The 23,459-nt window shown below is 28.0% G+C and overlaps 1 protein-coding gene across 1 annotated transcript in view; it reads left to right on the forward strand.

The window, feature by feature from the left end:
* The first annotated feature begins 9,023 nt into the window (after nucleotides 1-9,023).
* Nucleotides 9,024-23,459, forward strand: part of LOC107163689 (proton-coupled amino acid transporter-like protein pathetic) — a 57,232-nt gene continuing 42,796 nt past the window's right edge. The window contains exon 1 of the mRNA XM_089229112.1: nucleotides 9,024-9,280. The gene's annotated coding sequence lies outside the window, so the exon portion shown is untranslated. The remainder of the gene's footprint in view (nucleotides 9,281-23,459) is intronic.

Genomic DNA, 23,459 nt, shown 5'->3' on the forward strand with positions numbered 1-23,459 from the left:
ACATATTTTGTATTATTATTATATACAATATACTGCAGCACACATGATTGGGGTGCTACCCTTTGTAGTCGTAACTCGTAATAGTCAAGTAGTACAATAAATCCGTAAAATGTTAAACAAATTTGTTCGTCATAATAACATGTATCTATATATATACTTGTAGTGTAACGTTAAAATAATAACGCATATGTCGTACATGTGTGTATAATAATGTGCATAGATTAAACTACCAAACTGCGTTACTGTACACAATTTCTAACACCAATCGACAGTCGTCGCGGAGAAAAAAGAAACAATTCGTAGTGTACAGTATGCATTCATTTATATTTAATGCAATTATTGCATAACAATAATTATTATTACATATTATGATGTATACATAATGCATGTTATAACATTTGAATTTTGAACTATTGATGCGGGCAAATAGATTTGAAAAATGTCCGATGGCGCGGCGTACTTATTACTATGCATTTCCTAATTGAATATTCAATTGATTAATGGAGAACGATTCCTCTATATAAATAGTAAACACCATTAGAGTGCACACTGACTAATATTTGAAATATATAGTATTATTCTTCCAGAAGCTAATCGACAGAATATGATGAGAGGATGAGACACAATATTGTGACATTCGTACCTATTATACGTATATAAGTATATCACAATAATAAACTGTATTGTAATTTTTATAGGCATACACGATGCAATGGAGGGGGCTTACTGCATGACATTGTTTTATCCTCATCGTTTGTAATACACCCACCAATGGGTAGGCCAGGATTTTATACCTGGCAGCGTCGACTTAAGTCGCGTGTAATTTTACTGAAAGGCCAATGAATAATAATACCTTTAAAAAAAAATCGAATTTCTATGGGTCCCCTCCCACACTGGCATAAGTGGCAACGAACTAGCTGATAAGGCAGCCAACGAAGCAATAACATCACCCAGCTCGGTACTAATAAATAAAATAACATTTCAAGACGCACTCTCAAACATAAATAATCTAACTAAAAGTCACTGGCAAGGCTCGTGGGAGAAGACTCCAAACACAAATAAATTAAAAGAAATTAAACCGTCAGTCGACCCATGGAAAACTCCCCCATCCTCATCCAGGCACGAAGAAGTAGTTACCACAAGAACCCGGATTGGACACTCTCGCCTAACACACCTACACCTCATAACAAAAGAAGACAGCCCGACCTGCGAACTCTGTGACAAAGCGCTGACAATTAAACACATCACGCTAGAATGCCCAAAGTTCACCAACTCCAGACAAATCCTCGGGAACCCATCAACTATGCAACAAGCACTTGGCGAAGATAACTCCAAAAACATATACGTTTTTTTCAAAAACATAGGATTAGAAAAATTAATTTAGAAAAATAATTGAATGTACATATACTCTACAAAATCCCTCTATTGTCAAACATAATGTGTCCCCATAGCTTTAAGATCATACTCTATAACTACTATTTTGTATTTACTGCAGGCTAATAACCTCAGGAGTTGAAGCCTTATTTAAATAAAAAAAAAAAAAAAAAAAAAAATAATACCTTTGATAAGGTGTGAAATCTTTGCTCCACACTTCTACACCAAGTTTATACAATAATAAACTATCCATGTAATAAAACAAAATAATATTGTGAATATTTTCTTCCATAAAATTTCAAGGAGGGCCTGCAGTGGACGGACCAGAGAGGTTAATAGTCTATTTGTGTCCACCCTCGGAAGGGTGTGTATACTTATGTACATATATATATATATATATAATATATATTATTTTACTTAATCAATAGCGATATGTTCAAATGTTTAATATGTGTGTGTGTGGGTCTGTGGCCTTTGGGTGTAATTTGCATTTGAATTTGCACTTGAAGATTTTTTTTTATAGTGTTTTCTTGTTTTTGTCGTTTATAATAATCTCAACTTTTTATCAAACAGTTCATATACCTATAATATATGTATATCATAATACCTATCATGCTTAATGTATTGCACACGGATGTGATGATAATCCTATACCGTCCAAACGATCTAAACAATGGTTCATTTACTTTTAGCAGTTCTTGACGTTGATACCCAGCAATTGACCCGAGTTATAGTTCAATCGAGTTTCATAAATATAATATTAATTATTATTATTCATTGTTATTGAAACTAAACCCATTATTATGTGTTGATCTTATTTTAAAATAAATACATTTTATTTACTCATGCAACTGGCTAGTAACGAATCATTTAGTCAGGTAGACTTAAAATATTTCCGAGATAGAGTTATTAACAATCGATTCTTTACATCGTCGCCCTTTAGTTGGTAGTACGTTTTATATTCTTATCGTTTGACAAATTCAACTAAACATCACCAGCAGGAAAATGTATTAACAATCCAATTACACAGTGACCAATACATTATTGTACCTTTATTTAACATATAATATTTAAATAATTTATTATATTATGTGCAATTCGTATATTTTTAATGTTATGCTTTAATGATTATTATAAACAATATGGCTTTGTGTTTAATTATAATAATAAATGACAGATATCTTACTGTATCTTTTGTTTTTGACGTTTACCGTTTGTTCCGAATCCCAACGTCGATCGATCAAACCGCAATAATCAGCAAATTATTTGTCGAATGTGACTAAACTGAAACCATTGAACAATAAAATTATCATAATATTGCGCACTTTTAGCGTCGCTGCAGAGTCAGGAATCTTGGACGGAAAAGTTGACACGTGCGACGGCCAATGTATAATTCACTATATTATATTATATTATACTACGTAATATATTCTATTGCATCACGACTGCCTTCACAAAACTATAAGCGTTTTATTATGTCTCAGTTAATAAATTAAAAAATAAATCGCCTCGCGAACAACGAAATAATAATATGGCGTAGTAATAGTACCTACTGCACGAGTTTTTAGTCTTTCGATGCATTTTTATTTTTAATCGCGCATCGTTCCCACGTAATTCTAGTTCGGTCTATTATTAATGCAAGCGCAGCGCAACTTGTGGATCAGACGGCGAACGTAGACAGTTTGTATTTTTGTAATACCGGTGATGCACTCACTCGTGTCTATCGGAGTGCATAATAATAATTCTGTGTAAAAATGATACTACCGTCGTAGAGATTTTCGCGCCACTCCATAATAGATAGCTACCAGCGGCTCTCAACCTTTTTATGTATGCGTACCACCCACCGCCTACACAGTTTGAAAATGTTCGTGTACCGCTTATAACGACCAAATAACGTATTTTATTTTTGCTCATTAAAATTTTAAACGTCATCTTCCATGTATATTATATAGGTATATACAGTGCTCGAATTGGGGAATTGAAAGAAAGGAAACTCAAGTAGAAATTTAAAAAACAGCGTTCCAACTGAACATTTATTGAGTACTAACCCGTGGGGGGCATTGCCCCCCACACCCCCTTAATTACTGCCACAATATCACTATATTTTTATTAGTTTATATATTTTATTTCTCTAAATGCCAATATTTAAAAAAAATAATAATGTATTGACTAAAATAAAATTCTCCAACACATACGGGTTTATTTTATTTTTACAATACCTATTTAATATTTTATAAGACTGAATAAATACAAAATAAAAATATTTACCTGTGAGTTCTTATAGGAAAATGTAGTAGATACTAGGGTTGGGAACGCTATTTAAAATCAAAAGGTAGTATAGGAGCTGAGTTCCCATGCGTCCCCCCCCCCCCCAATTCGAGCACTGCCATTATATATGTATATTTATGGAATATTATTATTTCTCTAGGAATTATAAAATTATGAATGTTTAAGTGTTTAATGGATGCACAATTAATGGAAAATGAAATAAGTATTCACAATGATTATTGATATCAAATGAAGCAAGTTGTATTTAATGCGGATAATTATGCGTATGCCACTTATTATGAGCTATCCGCGTACCACTATATAATGGTACGTGTACCGATGTACCATTGATTTAGAAACGCGGTTTTAATAGTGAATCGACGACAATATGTGATACACATAATATAATCACAACTAGGTACCTATTTTTATATTATTCTTATAACTATTATTCGTTTATGATATTATCATTATTATATTATCTACACAGTGTGGGTATACAATATTATATTACATATAGTTCATCACTACCCTACATAACATGTATATTGCAGTATTTGCACTGAAAATAATAATAAAAATAATTGTGCGCGAGATACCCAGTACGAAATATGACTCCGTCACGACTTGTATTAATATTTTTATTCAATTATATTGTATTGTACACCTAACTATATAGTATATATTAGGTGTACATTTTATATGCAATGGTTGCGATATTATGTTGACCGCATCGTCGTCGTCGTCACAATATGTCAAGTCTATCGTCGTCGCAGGACACTAATATAATAATATTATTATGTAGGTATACGCGGTAATGCGGTATTAACCATGTGCGGATCGAATTGCACACAGCAGGTGGTTGGCGACAGACTGTCGTCGGTGTATATATGGATTAGGTGCGTTTGCTGCATTTGCTGCGTTTGTGTAGTGCGTCGTAGAAAATTATATAAATACGAAGTAGCATAAACGTCGCGATTGACCCGCGCGGGCTTGTCTGAATAATATTAAAATATTGTGCCTGAATGTATATAACGTGTATTAATTTGTAGGTACGTGATTTGACGATGGATTTCACGAACATGTTTTTAAGTGACTACGCGTCATACGATATTTGAGCATTTTACCATAGGCAGGTATGCATATTATATATAAATATTAAAAAATTTCGCCTCCTAGCTAAATACCTACTTATTATTATTTTTTCATACACCTAATGCACTACCTAGCTAAAACGTTTACGTATAATGAATGTATTTCACAAATTTGACAATGGACAAATATTACGTACCTACCTATCTAACCTAACCTTTATATATATATAATAATGTTTTGTATTGTAATCATAATAATTTTAATGGATTTCGTGTTTAGCATGATGTTGATCGGTGCTGTATCATACATATATTAATATATTTAATATTATTATAATTTTAATCTATTCGTGAATAATTGTAATTAAGATTCATATTACTTGTTATTGTCAATAATTAATTAATAATTGGAATTACAATAATTTGAAAACATCAGCAGTTATGCCTATCGGATAAAAATCAAAAATCAAAAGTGCATATTATAATTTACTCAAAATATAGTAAATATAAATACAAATATATTGTGTATATTTAATAAAAATGTTGATAAACGTTTACTATAGTTTATTTTTAAAATTGTATTGAATTTACTTTTTATTTTAAAGTTAGTCGATGTGCTATGAAATAAAAATCTAGTCAACAATTTGACGGATAAGGATAACGACATTAAAGAAGACGTCAAACCGAAGTATTTTGTTGTCTCCGTACCTAGTCAGTACAAGTGAGTGATTTTGCGAGTATTACCAATAGGTATGTGAAAAGCTTAATTAAAATAAAAAATATTCTCATAAATTGCTTAAAAATGGAATTATTGTTAAAATAACGATATACGAGCACATTAATGTTCTTGCTATTAATAAGTTTCATATAATAGGTTAATTCATTCTAAGTTAACGAAGCTAAACGTGAATTGCTGGACTAGTTTCGTCGTGTTACTCACTTTTAACTTTTAAGATAGAGATAACAAAATATGTATGTGTTGAGGTGTGGTGTCCTCTTAATGAAATACAAATTAATAAAATTGACATTATTATCATTTTGAATCAATAATTTTTTTTAAAAATTTTATGAAATGATATTTAACTTAGGTAAATTATTTATAGTAGATATAATATAGACATAATATGCTATATAGGAACCTAATTATATCGAAACGATTTGTTATTTATAATTAATTATAAATACCCAATGTGTATAAAACTATCTAAGAATTTAAGATACTCTAATTAAATTTATTTACTGTCACATTGTAAAAATAGGTAACTTTAAATCAGATTCAAAGGTTGGATAAAATATTTTGATTAATGTCAATTATATCATATTTGATGAGAGACCCTCAGTACCATTTGATTAATAGTAAAATGAGGCCAATTTAAATCAATTTGTAAGCATATAAGTTACATTATCTAAATATAAATTAATCTAACCCTCTTAAAAATGTGACCAGATTTATAAGTACCTCCTAGTTATTATAAACTGTAATTTTATAGCGATTAAACAATTTCCTAAATGTATATTTCAAGCTGATTATAATATTATATAGTTAATTGATTAAATTATTCTATAAATAATTGTAATAGTTTAATCTATAAAAATTATAACAACGTAAATCTATATACATTTATTTAAACATTTACTGGGGCTAAAACTACTGTTCAAGTTGAAAATCATTAGATTCATTTTTTAGTCAATACCTAGTTAATAGGATTTTTTTTTCGACAATTTTATTATTATCAATTCGTATATGAAGTACAGTTTCATTATCGTCGCAATCCTCTTGTCTTTTCTTTATAGTAATTGGATAATCAAAAAAATACTTCCACGTCTCACACGTAGGTATTATTTTTGTACAGTACACGAATTGTTTAATATTGTAAATAATTGAATATGTGCAGGTACCCATAAATGAGGAAGGGGACTTAATATAATTACGTAGTTTATGTTCTTATTTGTACCGACTGTTGTGGGAAAAAAATGTATTATTTTAAGAATAAACTAAAAAAAAAAATACAGAAAACGTAAGTGACAAATCGAGATAAGAAAAAAATGAATTGTATCGTACAAAAGCAATAAAATTCCTGATACCTGTGTGCTTCATTTCAGAAATGACAAATTATCTAAATCGAAATATGCAAAGCTTCAGAGTTTTTGTGTTATGACTTTAAAACATTTTGTATTAAGGTATACCATAGTGAAAATTAATTTCACAAATAACGAAAAATAAGAACAAAGGCATAAAGGGTTACGAGTATAGGTATATGTATTATTTGGATTATAGAATACCTATGATTTCGACCTATGATTTCGAATATTTTGAAGTATTCATAGGCGTGCTTAGGGATTTTTCACAAGGTGTGCAGAATTATTTTCGTTGGTGGTTACTTGACCTATTAAAATTCAGTAAGATGAATATTGTCTTTATATATTATTACAAATAGTTTATAATAAATTTAAATTTGTTAGACACTGTTTTATTGATAATGAAAATAAAGAAAATTTCATATTATTATTGACTAATATATAAAATAAAAACAATTATTAATTTACATAATGTTAGATATACTCGTATTTTACTTTATAGACAATAGTATATACTATATAGCACAATGGTATTCTTCTCTGGAGTTGCGTACATTTGGTAGTGCAAGTTATATTTCACTCTACATTTTTATTTTAAAAATTCCATATTTTATTTATTGAACAAATATATCTATAAAGTTATAATTGTCAAACAACGATCTTTTTTTAAAATTTTTTATACTAATAATTATTAATTACTGGCTACTGCAACTAGGGAATTTCCGAATTTGAAGTATTTTGAGGGATCAAATTATAATATTTCTCTGCACCACCAAAAATTGAAGCCAATTAGCCCACCACTTCTCTGTATTGGAGTCAGTGTTTTGACTGTATTGACTCATCAATAATTTCCTCCATATCTAATGAGTAGAGGCCGGATGTATATTCTCTTAAAATCCTTAAAATACAATGTTTTTATGTTGCATAAATTAGGCAATATATTCTCTTAATATTCTTTTAAAATACCAGATATATGATGTTTTATGTCCTTAAATATGCAAAATATTCTTTTAATATTAAAAAAAAATTCAGTTTTAATTTATTTTAGGTAACGAAATAACCTACGTGCTATCGCAATCGATAAGGAATACCTGGAGATTAATTTTTGTTAAAACCCAGGAATTAATTATTTATAAACAGAATTATTTAGTGAACATTATAACTATCAAAGCGCTGATATACGTGAAATATATTCATTATTGCCGATATTACAAAAATTTAAAATATTCTCAAATATTCTCTAACGTGTATTTATTCTCTAACCCATAAAATATGCTTTTTTATGCAAAATACATTTATTCCTATTAATTCTGTGTTTCATGAATCGAAAAGATTTCTCACTCCCATCTAACTGCATAGACTAGAAACAAATATGTAAAATCATAAAAATCCGACCTCTACAAATGAGTAATAATGTAAGTGAGGCGTCTAACCTTATTTGAGCATTGTAGTATTGTACTGTGATATACGATATACTGGATCGTATCATCTCATAAGCGAATTTACTAATTATTCTAAAAACCGCCCCCAATTTGAACCCTGTTCAACATCATGTTCACGAAACGTTCGGCCAGCAAGTCCTAAGCATAAAAAGTGACATCAACGAATTTTATCTCTTCAACAATTTTAAGTAGGCTGTACAAATTTTCCTCGCCCCGTGCGCAGGCCTACGGAAATATTATGCAACATAATAAACGTATTGAATATACGTATCCAATGCGTTCGATGTATTTCTTTTGAATGTATTTGACGCTCGCGTGTTATGTGACAACGGCATCGTAATTACAATATTATTAGACATAGTATGTCCTGTGCGGCTGTGTAGGTAGTGTACCTATTTTAAATTGGCACCCGTGTCCAACAATAATAATTTTGGCGCAAATCATACACACCCATCATTACGTATTTTATGGTTTTATGTCGCACAGCCGAACAAGTGCACGTGCGAAGGTTCGGCGAACACGTGGCCGGCGATTTCCGTGGAAAATCGATGGGGGTTTTCGCGACGGTGGTAGAATTTTTATTTTGTGTCGAAAACGCCCGCGGGGAGCAGCACCGTTGCGCGCGCATCGTACGACGTACCCAACACGGTTACTCTACGGTATACCGATATACGTATACACACAAAACCAGGGTTCCAAAGTGCGTGAAACGGCCGGCGCCGCCGACGTCGCAGTTTCTATTTCCAGCGTTGGTTATGTTATATTATCGTGCGCGCATGTGAATCATTTCACATTCGAACGTGTGCCGGCGTGTCGTCACGGTCGGCCTGCGATCGCGTTCGCCCATGATATATAATAAAATATATATTGTATTATTTTTATTTTGCCATAATATCGATTTTCGTTTTGATATTATAGTCGTGTCATTATTGTGGCGGAGATAATACTATCGTAGTACAATATTGTTATTCAATCGGCTCGTCGATATCGCCCGCCGTTCGGATATCATCATTTCAACCTGCAGTGAGTATTGTTACATTTTATTTTTCGCTTATGATTTTTTCCATTCATTAAGCTCGTCGATTGTAATAATGCACCTACGTCGTATATTATATTATACATTATGATTAAATGTCATATTATACATTATACATAAAAAAAAAGTAGATAATATTTTCTATTGGGATTGAGGAAAAAAAAAACTACGAACAAACGAAAAAACGGCGTTCAGGTATAGATTTATTTTATATTATATATATTATACATATTATGGTTATGATTTTATTTTTTTACTAATCATTAAATCGCGGCAAAATGTTTTATCTGCGGTTGTCTGTACCATATTATTATTGTAATCCGAATGTTCCGGCGAATAGTAGGGTGTGTGTGTGTGTAAAACGTCCACGTGGGTCCCCATTCAACGCGTCAATACTCGGTCCCTACTATATAACACGATGGCATAACGCTGATTCCAATTTATTTTTCTTAATCTGGTGGGAAAACTATGTTTATTAGTGTGAATACGTCATCGTGGAATTCATTTTTATTTAAACTATCAAGTATTCCATGCACCTACTATTGTCGTATAATAAAAATTGTCATGTTTTGTACTTGGGTTGTTATACAATGGCGGTATATTATATATTTTATTTAAATTATTATAAAATCAATAACCTAACCTATTATGCTCATAGGATTTTCGTAATTTCTAAAAAGTAAATACTTTTTCGTGTTTATCATTTTTAAAACACAACATTATACTAGTAACTAGTTATATTTTCATATAAATGCTGTTCAAATTTTTGTTTAATCATCTCGTTTAAAATTTCAATTGTTAACATACATCACAAATGGTAGTACTAAGTACACTTACGTGTTGTAAATTATTTTAATTATTCGTAAGTATGTAAGTGGGCACAATCAAAATTTAGACAAATACATTTGCATCATGTGACAAGTTGAATTTAAATTAAATTAATTTTTGGCGCGTGTCTAATGGATACTTAACACGGAACTTAATACCTATAAATCGATAATACATCAATTTTGTGAAATACAATCGACTCGCCATCCGCCATCGTAAAATTCTTTACATAAATATTTCAAAGAAAATATACGCCTACGTTCCCCTGTCGGTTCCATTCATCAGTCTTTTTTACACCTGCCGATACATACCTATGACGTGTGGTTATGAATGTACAAAGATTGTGATTTTTTGCGTGGTTACTAATTTTCCTTACCTTTTATATATTTAATGTGAAGTTTGGATGTTTACATGTTAAATATATTATCATCATGTATTATTTTTCGTCCTAAAGGTAGATGAACATTTCAACGTACTTGAAACATTTATTTTTTGGTTATTTATGGTTTAGAAATTGAAATAATATATACCTATGAAAAGACTATAGGACAAAAGACTTATTTTATTATGTTATTGTACGATGTTCTATATTATATACAATATACATATTATTATTGTTATAGATATTCGGTATACTATTTCATACACTCACTGTTATTAATCAGTTTACACTAAATTACTTGTGTGATTTAAAAAAAATATGATGTGTATTGTTACGAATTACAGCACACAATCACGTGCTTAATTGTGTGTAGTTTGCGTCATCGATTTAATTATTTTGGTATCTATTAATTATTATATATTATATTTTTAAATAATCGATATTATATTTTAATGAATTAAAATTATTGTTTTTATTTGTACTTCGTTTCTTCTTCTTCTTTGGTTTCGGCCATTCAAGACCATACCTCTAGATAAACATACTGCCACCTATTTATTTATTTCGTTTAACCTATATTTATTAATAATGTAGATAGTATACACCACGGTAGATTATAGTCTATAATCTACCGTGGTATACACTATAAACTTATTTATACCTGTGTTTAGAAGTATCGGTCCACTGTAAAAGTGTGGTTTACGCGTGTACCCACACGAGGAATATTTATTCTCTTACGATATAAATCGCGTAGCAATATAATATTGTTAACTGCAGCTTGTAGAGGTAAAAACTCTTAAAGTGCCTTGCATTGGCAATAAACAGGTTTTATTTTTTATATGTACTTTTTTTCCTGTTGGCACCAAGCGCATAATTCACATGTGTGTAGAGTGTAGACAATAGACATATACTATTGTGCAGTGATAGTACATTGTGGACCGGTATGGCGGTATCCGAGTCGGTCAAATCCTAGGGGTTTAGTATCGTGTACTGAGGTGCATGAGCACAAGCGTACTCTTGTGTTAGGACTGAAAAAAATATAATGATGACGACGGCTGTGAACTCGGCTGCATCCGAGTTCCGTCCCGAGAACCTTTTTTTATACCAATTCCGTCCCTGTTAAAAAAAAGGTATATACCAATTCCGTCCCAGTTAGAAAAAGGTATATACTAATTCCGTCCTTAATAATTTTCATAATTTAGTCGTAATAATTAATATAAAAATTGTTATAAAATGCATACAAAAAATATAAGTATTCATATTATTAATACATTTTCATAATTTATTGGTCATAATGTTATATACATTTATAATAATAATTAAAAATTCAGTAAATACTAAATAGTCAAAGTATATATACGTCATATTTATAGTAAAAAAACATACATTTTTACAAATTTGTAATTGGATTGAATTTATAGGATATTTTTTTTACAAATTCCAATCGTGATATTTGACCTGAACTGTATTCATACATTTTTTCTTTAATAAAATCTTCTTTAGCTAATATGGGTTTTCTTCGTTTTATACTGCTTCTTAATTTGATGTAGGAATCTTGTTGAACATATTTTAAAGCTTCTATAAACTGATAAATATTTGGGTGGGCATGATAAAACATTCCATTGAATTTAGAATGGAATGATTCACAGTTATTTGTGGTACGTAAAGTACTATGTGAAAATTCAGCCCATATACGAGGTGGAAAAGTAGATTCAGGTGAAATATAATTATCAACTAAGTAATCCAAAAATAAATCTATTTTTTCATCAACTGGTTTGATTCCCATTAGATCAGAAGCAAAAAAATCACCTACTTCGTCTGGTGTTAAAAATGGCAATCCAAATATGTACTTTAAAAATCTACCAATCTCAGAATTATCATTTCTAAAAAAAGTGGACAATTTAAGATCTTGAATTTTACGCCACCATGATTGCCCTAAGTGAAATCGACATCCTCTTAAATTTATCTCTGGCCAAACTGCATAAACAGCAGTATGTATAGCACTTTCAAAATCTGCGTAAATGGTTTGTGGTGTAAATTGTAACTGGAGCTTATCACATTCTGCACATAAAAATTTAAACGCATGTTCATACGTGTTTTTTGCTTTGTTTGGCAGTAAAAAAAATACTAGTGGAATAAAACTGTTTGGTTCTTTTAATCCATGAATAGTAAAAAATTGTGTAAATTGTTTTGGGCAACATTTAAAGGTTCCATCAACATAAATAGTACTAATTTTGCTTAAATGAGATAAGTTTGTATTGCAAGTAAACATAATAATGTGTGTAATTGGATCATTCATAATTAAAAATTTTTCGTCATTATTAGTATGTATCGTAATTTGTTTCAATAGTTCATGAACGTCTTCAATGGTTGTGGGTAATTTTGATAATATGGATGACCTAGCACGATGTATATTTTTTCTAATTAAGTCTATATCATTAGAGGTAATAGTATTAATATCATGATTAGAAAGTTCTTTATGAATAAGTTTAGCTGGTTTTTCACAAATATCATCAACAGCTTTTCTTTTTAATTTATTATTAAGTTTTTGACGATTTAAATTAGTTTCTTCGGTTTTATCATGGCTGTGGTCTAAATTTTCAAAGACAATTTCTTTTTTTGAACCTGTTGAATGGTGTTTAACAATTATTAATTGTTTTTATTGAGGTATTTTAGAAAAAAATCATATATCTGCATATTTACAAGTTTAATGAATATTTGGTGAATATTTTAGTGATTTTAAGAAAATATTAGCATTATATTTTAAGCATTAAAGAACCTAAATATCCACTCTTTAATTATTATAAATTTAGTTATCTTACCAATTTTTATATATGCTTTGCATTGTTTTCGAATGCACTTCCATCGTTCAATATCGTTATTCAGCTCTTTGTGAAAACAAAATTTAAATTCATTTTTAATAATTAACATTTTACCTTTTTCACTGTACATATATTGTAGACTATCCATTTTTAATATATATTAACGAAGCACGGACACGCACAAATAACGACTGAAAAGTTTATTTAGTTCAATAACTGAAATCATATTATCTTTATTTCTTAATAATATGATATTATTAAATTCGATTATTTTGTGCGGTAACTGATATCATATTATCTTTATATCTAAATAATGTGATATTGTTAAATTCGATTTGACACGGGACGGAATTGGTATATCCGTCAAAAAAACCCTGGACGGAACTAGTATATCTAAAAATTCAATTTTTATAATTGGGACGGAACTCGGATGCAGCCGTGAACTCTAAATAAATCCTTCGCCAGCAGTCTTTCAACCCTCAGCACAACAACGACCCTAAATTCGGAGCTAACGTAATTTTTTCCTCAACGGCCGACTGCGGTAAAATAATAATAAAGATGACGCAACATCGATTTATATCACGTGATATGGTCTACCAAACTTATATTTTTACGTTTTAATGTTTTATTTTGTATTTTCCTATACACTCCTTGTTTACGGATAGGAATATGAAGTCATAATTCATAATACACGTGCATCACACATAAATATATTATGTGGTTAATATGGTTATCATCGGCATCGAGTGTTCGAACCCAAACATATATATAATATATACAACATATAACGATAATAATAAAAAGTAGGTAGCTATAATAATATTATATTTCCGGAAGTAGCCGGGAAAATAATGAAATATAAACGTTATCTAAGAAAAAGTTGCTATAATTAAAAATTAATTCAATTTATTATGGTATAGTACACACATCATAATATAAAATATAATATTGAATAGTATTATAATTCTTATCGATATGATGTAACGATTTCATCGATATCGGCGTGATTGAATACCGTTTTAACTTAATTTTAATTACTTAGAGTAGGTAATATAATGGTGTTTCATTAGTCATAAACGCATAACCTTAACTCATAGCGTCTGAAATCATCTTTAAGAAAGTTTACAATAGTCAATAAATTATTTGGTACTTCCTTAATAGATCATAGGTTTCGGCATTTCGCACACAGTACAGGACGTGATTATATAGGTACATAATTAATATTACATAATAATATGTATGTTGTAATATTGTATTAATTGCTTTTGCAACCACGTGTTACAATTAATACAAATTCTAAATAAATTTGAAATTTGTCTGGGAAATCAATTTTCATGTTACACATAATCAATTCCAAAAGTCAAGGCTATTAATCATCAGCATTATTTAAATATTAAAAATAATTTTTTCATATACTCGTATTTACTGAAAATAAATTTAAATAGTTTAATATTATCGATGCTAATTTTCATTGTATTACAATCTAAATCATTAAATTATAATAATCTTTAAAAATGCATTAAAAAAATAATTAATTTTTATATTGTTGGTTGTATTAAATAGATGTCATATTATATAACGTTATCAGGATATTATCTTTGCTTTTGCATCCAATTTAGTTATTACTTATTAGTTTTTAGTTATTTTTATTATACTTATCATTTTATTGATGCAGTCTTGTCGCGTCTCGTCTGGATTGACATGCTAGTCATTACTTATTATGTAAGATTGGTAGGTAGTTCTGAAATAATAATTATTATGCTTTTACATAAGTGATAATATAAGTTAAGTTGATCGTAAACTATAGTCATATCGTTTAGTTTATGATTATATTTACTACTTACCTATATATTTTTTCATAATTATTTTAACTGTCACTATAATTATTATGCTATAAATTAATGTAATAGTGTTAACATGTACATTATTTATAACTCAATACCTAACCGTAAAATGTTCTGCTGCAAAGTTTACATGGTAAATCAGTCTTTGTGTAACTGTTCAACATTTTTGCTTATATTATTTAATTGTAATTTTAAAATGTGATACAAACGTTGTAACTTTTAATCCAGATTTAATGTCTGAGAACTAGACAATTTTAATAGATAAATTTTATAAATTTTATAAATTTATATTTCTTGTCTGATTTATTCTTATAGTTTTAATATTATTCACATCATTCTCTATAACTTGGCGACTATGAGAAATTTTAAAACAATTTTTTGTTTAAAATCTTAAAATGTATATCCGCGTATAAATTTATTTAAGATTGCAATGTTGTATAATTATCGTAATTTATGTATTGGTACCTTAATAAAACAAATAATTTTATGATCTTAGTATATGATTAAAATGTAATATTTAGACACTATAAAAGTTGATTAAGAGGACGCTACACCCGCATATGTTGTCTCCGTCTTACAAGTGCGTAACATACCAAATTTTATGCTCAGCAGATCACGTTTAGCTCCGTTAGTTTAAAGTTTAGAGTAAATTGACCTCTTACAAAAATTAAAGGTAACATTATTATCGAGGGCATGACGTAGGCTTTTTATTATATTTTAATTTTAAAGTGAGTTATGTGTATTTTAAGATATACAAACAATTTTAAATTTTAAAATACACATAACTCACTTTAAGATTAAAATATAATAAAAAGCCTAAATTTTGAATTTAAAATTTGATTTTAATATTGACTACCTATTAATAATGTATTGTTTCTTGTTTCTTGTTTCTTGTATTTCATTTTTTTTTATTTATTTATTTTTCATTTATTTTTTTTTTTGGGGGGGGGGGGGGGGAATTGGTGAAATTTCCAACGAAATCGACTAATATTTTATTGTGTATACTAAGTTCTTGCATTCGTCATTGTATTTTTGCCTCAAATATGGATTATATTAATATTATGACGATGTTATGTATAATTTAATATTTCATGGACACATTGCAATTACGTCGTTGTTTGGGCTCTATAGTAAATTAGTAAATATTAATAATATAATGTTGCTTATTAATATAGTTATTACTTATTAGTTAGTACTTATTTAACCTTAAGTCTATATACAAATACGCGTTTCCGCATCTAACACTAAAATCATAAATCAATTAATAGTTTGCTTATACATTTCAGTATTCGGGTCCATGCCTAATGAGTTTACGCTTCGAGTAATTTTCAAAATGGTTCATTATATTCATCAATGATTTATATTATATCTTCATTCTGTACACAAGTCAATAATTCATAATTAGCTCAGTCCTCAAATTAATTATAATTTATGTCAAATAATGTAATATAATTTAAAATGTTATTGTTAGTTTTGAACTTACTGTTAGTAACAGTCTGTTAGCTAAATTAATTATTTAAAGACGATTTTTTCCACTATCATAATATGCTAAAATTATAGCTGGGAATAGAATTAATACTATGGGTAACATGATTATTATTATACCATTGTATAGATTGTAAATTCACTATTTTTAATAATAATAATAAAAAAAAAGGTAACATGAAAAAATTAGTTTCATAAATATATTTTTTTTAATAGTCGTGCAAAGTAAAAATTACAACCAAGTAGTAAAACCGACTACATTAAAAGTATTTTGTCAACATGTAAATGTTTTTATTTAAATATATGTCAATAAATTTATTCAGAGATTCTGAGATTGCCAAAAATACCTAATAATTAATTTTTAATAGTAATCATGATATTACTATATATTATCATGTTTAATTCATTTGATTTGTATTTTTTGTTTATCCATACGATGACATACTATGACATACAACTATATGTACAAGTTAATATGATATGATATGAGCTTTTAATTTAGAAAAGGTCGAAGATCAAAACTAAGGTTCAGATCTAGTTACGACGTTGTTTAAATTATATACATAATTTTAATTCTGTTACAATAAAACGTATAGCTATTAGTGTGAATGAGAACACATTTTATTGGTAAACAAATTGCCTTTTAAGTAGTTGAATGATGACAAATATATGCATAACTAATATATTGTTTTTAATTGTCAGATCCAACATCGAGGTAATATACATTTACGTTAAGATTTAATATAAAATATAAACTTTAGTGAAAGTGGGGTTTTCAAAGATTGATTTCTATGTTGTTTTATTGTTATAGTTGTGCGGATATTCTAGTTTTTATAGTAATGTGCGAAATGTATGTCAAAAGTGGGAACGGTTTTTTTCTTCAAAGTTTAAGTAAACACCATAAGTAGATACTAGAGTACATAAGTATTATGTTTCAATAATGATTGCTATGATTAACGTCGTAATTCGTAGGTATTTAATACTTTAATTCATTGTTTTAGATTCTGAACGAAGTGATGAATGTATTGATTTTACAATGATGTGTGTTGTTTTTTTTTTTTTTTTGTGTCTGTGTACAGCATTGGTGCATTATAGAGGTCAAAAGTAAACATTTTCCAACAGTTTTCAAAAAAATCGAGAAAAACAAAATAAAAATGACAGAAAAACGGAAATTTTACGCAAAACCAGTTTTCGACCAAATAGGTTTTCTTATATGGTTGTAATTCAAAAACTAATCACTGTAAATACTTGAAATTTTCACCAAATGTTTATGTTATCTATAAACAGTTTAATTTTCACAAATTTTTGACTTTTTTTGAGTTATTTATAGACCAGTGAAATTTTAAATTTTTTTGAGATTTTTTTTGAAGTGTCGGTAAAAAAATGTTGGAAGACCAAAAAAACTTGAAAATTTAATACAAGGTTCCTTATGAGTTGTTATTATTGTAGCTAAAAAAAAATTAAAAATCGTAAGTCACAATTTTTTTTAATAAGCGTTTATAGTTCAAAATTTTACGAAATCTGTCGAAAACGCGAAAATTTGCAAGTAATTTTGAAGTTGAAAAATCATAAAATTTTTTGAGTTTATAACTAAGGATTAAAAATACAACACTAAGTTTTCAATAAGTTTTCCTTCAAGTAGCTATAGAGAAAACTCGAAGCATCATTATAGGAAAAATTTTAAGTGCGTTTGAATTTTAAATTTTTACGAAATAGCGTAACGATAACGATTTATCCTGAAACGATTTTAAATATTTGTTATTATTCAAAAAGTATAAGTCGTAGATACTTGAAAATTTTATCAGTTATTTAGATTGGCATTTTCTTTACATGATTTAATTTTCAAAATATTTTGACTTTTTTGAGATATTTATAGACGACTGAAATTTTCAATTTGTCTGAAATTTTTTTTTTGAAGTGTCGATAAAATTTTTTTGGCCCTATCAAAATACTTGAAAATTTGATACAAAGTTCCTCATCAGTTATTCCTATAGTGATTAAAAAAATTATAAGAATACATTGGCACAATTTTTTTTTATTAGCATTTGAAGTTCAAATATTGACAAAAATTCGTCAAAACCATAAATTTTTTTTTGTGTTTGTCATTACGTTTTGGGGCAGTAAAAGTGCTTTGACTTTTAACTTCAGTACCTTGTTAAGTCAGAAAGTGAATCTAGTTGATACTTTGGGGGATCAAAAGTAAAAAATTCTTAATATTTTTCTATATAATCGGGATAAACAAACTAAAAATTAACGGAAAAACAGGAAATTTTACGTACAATCAGTTTTCGATATAATCAATTTTGATTTTTTATGTAACTTTAAAACGATGGACCATTGATACATGACATTTTCACCGAATGTTTATATAAGTATCTATGTTCTATCCACCATGAAATTTTTAAAAAAATATGACTTAAATTGAATATATAATTAGGTATATGTAATTTTCAATCATTATTAGTTTTTTTTTAAATTAAAATCGATAAAAATTTATTTTTTTGGTAGAAAATCTTGAAAATTTAATACAAGGCTCTTAACATATTATTACAATAGCAGTTGAAAAATAAAATAAATTCATTGTTACAATTTTTTTTTATAAGCATTCAAAATTTGAATTTTGACAAAATACGTAAAAATCACAAAAATTCACAAATTATTTTAAGCTAGAAATTAATAAAAAAATTTCTTTTTTAAACGAAGATTTAAAAATTTAATATAAGATTCCTTACAAGATTTTCAATCTTTATCACAAAAAACATGTCCGCCGGAAATGCAAATTAAATTTTTATTAGCATTTGAATTTCAAATATTGACAAAAATTCGTCAAAACCATGAATATTTGCGAATTATTTTGTAGTTCAAAATTCATAATATTATTTGTATTTTTATCTAAGATTATACAATTCAACACTAAGTTTTCCATAAGTTTTGCTTCAAATAGCTATAGAGAAAATTTGAATCGTCATTATATAGGAAAAATGTTTTGAGCGTTTGAGTTTTAAATTTTTATGAAATCGCGTAATGATAACGATTTATCCTCAAACCAGGTATTTGTATATCTATGATAATATAAGGTATTATGAATTATGATAACTACATGTTAACTACACTAATTGATTAATCATGCCTTATACAAAATGCATCTTAATTGAAAAATAAAATATTTGTTTCAAAATAGAATATATGACAATATTTAAATATAATATATCCTAGACTGACAAATTTAATCATCTCCGTTCCGAATCGTTTTTCGTATACAATGATACCTATCATTGCATTCAAATTTAATCCCATCCATTACAGTAACCTACTGTACAGCAGAGCGACATCCACGACTTACCCGCTTTTTTTTTTAATCTACTATTTCAATTATATGCATCAGGTATGAGGTAGGTATCTAAATATTATACAGTTTATGGGATGCAAATATTTAAAAACAAACCTTTATATACAATCACTTATAGGAACAAAATAGTAAATTTATAATGGAGTAGCTATAATTATTACCTATTGAGTAATAAATTAATACAGTGCAATTATACGCATTAAGATATACATACGACGTGTAACTTCCTGTTCTGTAAGTCTGTAAACCAAATATTTGTAAATATCTGCCCAATCGCGGACAAGTATAAAATTATCATTTCTTTTTATATCTTGCGTTCTACGCATGATTTAATCTAAACAAATTGGAATAAAAATAAAATACAACTAATGTACATGATATAATGATGATTATACAAACGAACATATAATATTACACACGACGTATGCACGCGTTATACTTTTACTCTCTTTGCTCCTCTGTAATTGACATTTGGCCAAATTAAGAACCGCCTAGGTTAGGTCCTACCTATTATATAGGTACCTACTGGCCACTATAGATGTTGGCGGACGTCATTTGACCTTACAGCTTTAAACTAGAGTCTCTATTCTCACACGCGGTCACAAATCATGTGCAGATCATTTTAACATACTTTAGGATTTTTTTTTGTGTGTCCTGTTCGTTTCTCAAAACAAACGCCATAAGCTTGGAAATGAATAATTATAACTTACGGAAACTGTCTAATATTATTGAATTATAATAATAGTATAGAGACACGCGGTGTATACTTACAATACCTTCGACTATAATATAGTATGAAGTATGTGGCCGGAGAAAACAAGTGTTGCGCAACATAATATTATACCTACGAATGTCAAGAAACTGATTATATGTATTATAGATTTTAACCAGAATTTTTGGATAGCAAAAGAGAGAAAGAAAGTGATGATTTTGATCCTGCCACTTAGTTTCGTTTTATAATTCATGGATCCTATACCTAACCTACAAGGAGATTTATAGCAACCGTGTATGTCAGTGCAATATTTTTTACGTTTAACCGACTACCGATGACTATATAATAATGCGATTAAGAATATTATTGGATTCGTAGAATATTGTCTCTATTGAATATTTTGAAATTGACTATTTATTTTGAAGAAAAAAATCTCAAGACAAATGATATAATACGCGTTTTTTGTTTTAAGAAAAAATTTAAAGTTATTTTTATTTTTTCATAAAATCTACTATAACTCATTGCTATTGTATATACATATTATTATGTTAAGTGTCGTGCATGTTCGGTTTTGTATCAAGTATACTTTGAGCAATTAGTCAAAATTGTTTCAATATTTTATCGACCCATGCACGTAATCCAGTTGTACTTTGTGTTTTCTAGTCTAGTACTATAAAATATAAAGTAGATATCTGAGTAAATATAACAATATATGTTAATATTATGCAATGAAGCAGGTTTAAAAAAAGTACAGTATACTTGCTATCTGCAGTGTCGACTGTCGAGTACGTTTTTTGTTTGTTTCTAAATTCTGTTCGATATAAATCATAGTTTAACATACAATCATATTTGATTTATATAAGTTAATGATATTTATTTCATTTATATAATTATTAATATGTTATTTGTTCGTAATCCGGGATATTAACGTTAGAAAAAAAACAACCCATTATTGTTGTTGATACGTAAGTATATGGTATTAAAATCATATCAGTATCATAACACTTAAAAAAGCTTACAATTAAATCGATTGAATTAAGAGAAGAAATCACATTAAGAGTTTTTTTTCATTTAATATTTAATATCATGGTTATTATGTGATGAATATTGGTGTATTACTGCACTTGATATTAGATGCCTTTTTTACATATATTTGTGAGTTTTATCTTTTGTTAGCGATGATACACATTATTATCACCTATTTACAAGTGCATCTAAATTGATGTAATAATACCAACTATTATGTATAACAAAATATTGAATAAAAACAAATATTTTTTTTTATCTATTAAGTGTTTTTCGTAAATGAAAATAAATTTACATAATATCATATATTAGTTTAAATGAATGAATACTTCAATATTATCATTGAAATTACCTTATAATAAGTAATAAACTAATAGGTAACTAATTCGTCACTATAATATGACGACTCTAGTCAGTGCGTAGAAGTGTAGTCAGTATTTTATTATTGATATATAGACTTACAAGGCGTGTTCATATACGAAATTAAATTTATTGTTCTTTTTTCAATTTTTGATATTACCTATGTGGAATAATAATTATTTTTAAATAGTTGTGTACACAATATATTATCATAGAGAATATAAAATTTAGTTTTAATATTCTTTCCATGAACTACAGAGTAGCAATGCCCAACCCGCTGCTGTTGATCGAAATATTGAACATGGCCAGCAAAATATTTTTTTTTAATTTTAAGTGTTAGAATTTTTTTAACATACTTAATATGTTGTATACAATTAAAATTTATTCATTTATTTAAATGTTAAGGAGATTTTTTTTTAATAATAAATAATAACATAAAATATAAATAAACCTAGAAAAAAAAAGAAAATATAATAAAAATGATATGACTTTTCAATTAGTAGGTAAATTAAAAATAATATTGTGACGACACAGTTTGATCTTCGGCTTTTTCTTAGCCACAATAGGTGTTACAATATATTTTTAACCTGTTTGTCCTATTTAAATCGCGAACCATCTGCATGTAAAAGTCTAAACTAATTTTTAATGTGTCCAGCCTGCATGTATCGAAAAATAAAGATAGTGCTCATCACAGAATCAGATATTTTTTAAATTCTTTTTTGAAATTAAAATATATGCAAGATTTGTTTTAAATGTTTCAGAATGTATATACTCGTAAAAATGTGTGTGAACCGTATTTTTTTTTTTGCTGATGAAAATGTAACGACTACAAATTTAGGTATTTTATTAAATTATTGTCAAAATTGTTTTGTTTTATAAAGTTGCAGCACAAAAATTTCGATTTGACATCATACGCTATTTATTTGGCGGAGTAAACATTTATTTGGATTTTAGATACAAATACCAATGCGTCAATGTTAAACCATAATTTTAAATGCCTAAAAAAACTTGAAAATATTGAATAATCCATACACCGCTAACTTCGTTTATTCTTATGATAATTTTGCACTAAGACTTATGTAAATTGTTATTGTGACTGTTTCATAACAAATAACTTTCGTTATTATAGACGAGCGCACTATTATGATTTAGGTATGTTTATTTTTAAATTGTTTACTGAAAAATAAATACAATTAAAACTATTTCTAAAATAATGTTCTAACAACTCTAATACGATCAAACGGATTTGTATTATTACTAACCTATATATTTACTGTATAGTAGATAACTACAACCTATTAATGGTACATTATAATTTTTTATTTAATATGTCTATTAAATTATAAACTAAAATGTATAGC

This window comes from Diuraphis noxia, unplaced genomic scaffold, assembly GCF_037042655.1.
Source record: "Diuraphis noxia isolate RWA-SAM2 unplaced genomic scaffold, SU_Dnox_SAM2 contig0005, whole genome shotgun sequence".
NCBI lineage: Eukaryota > Metazoa > Arthropoda > Insecta > Hemiptera > Aphididae > Diuraphis > Diuraphis noxia.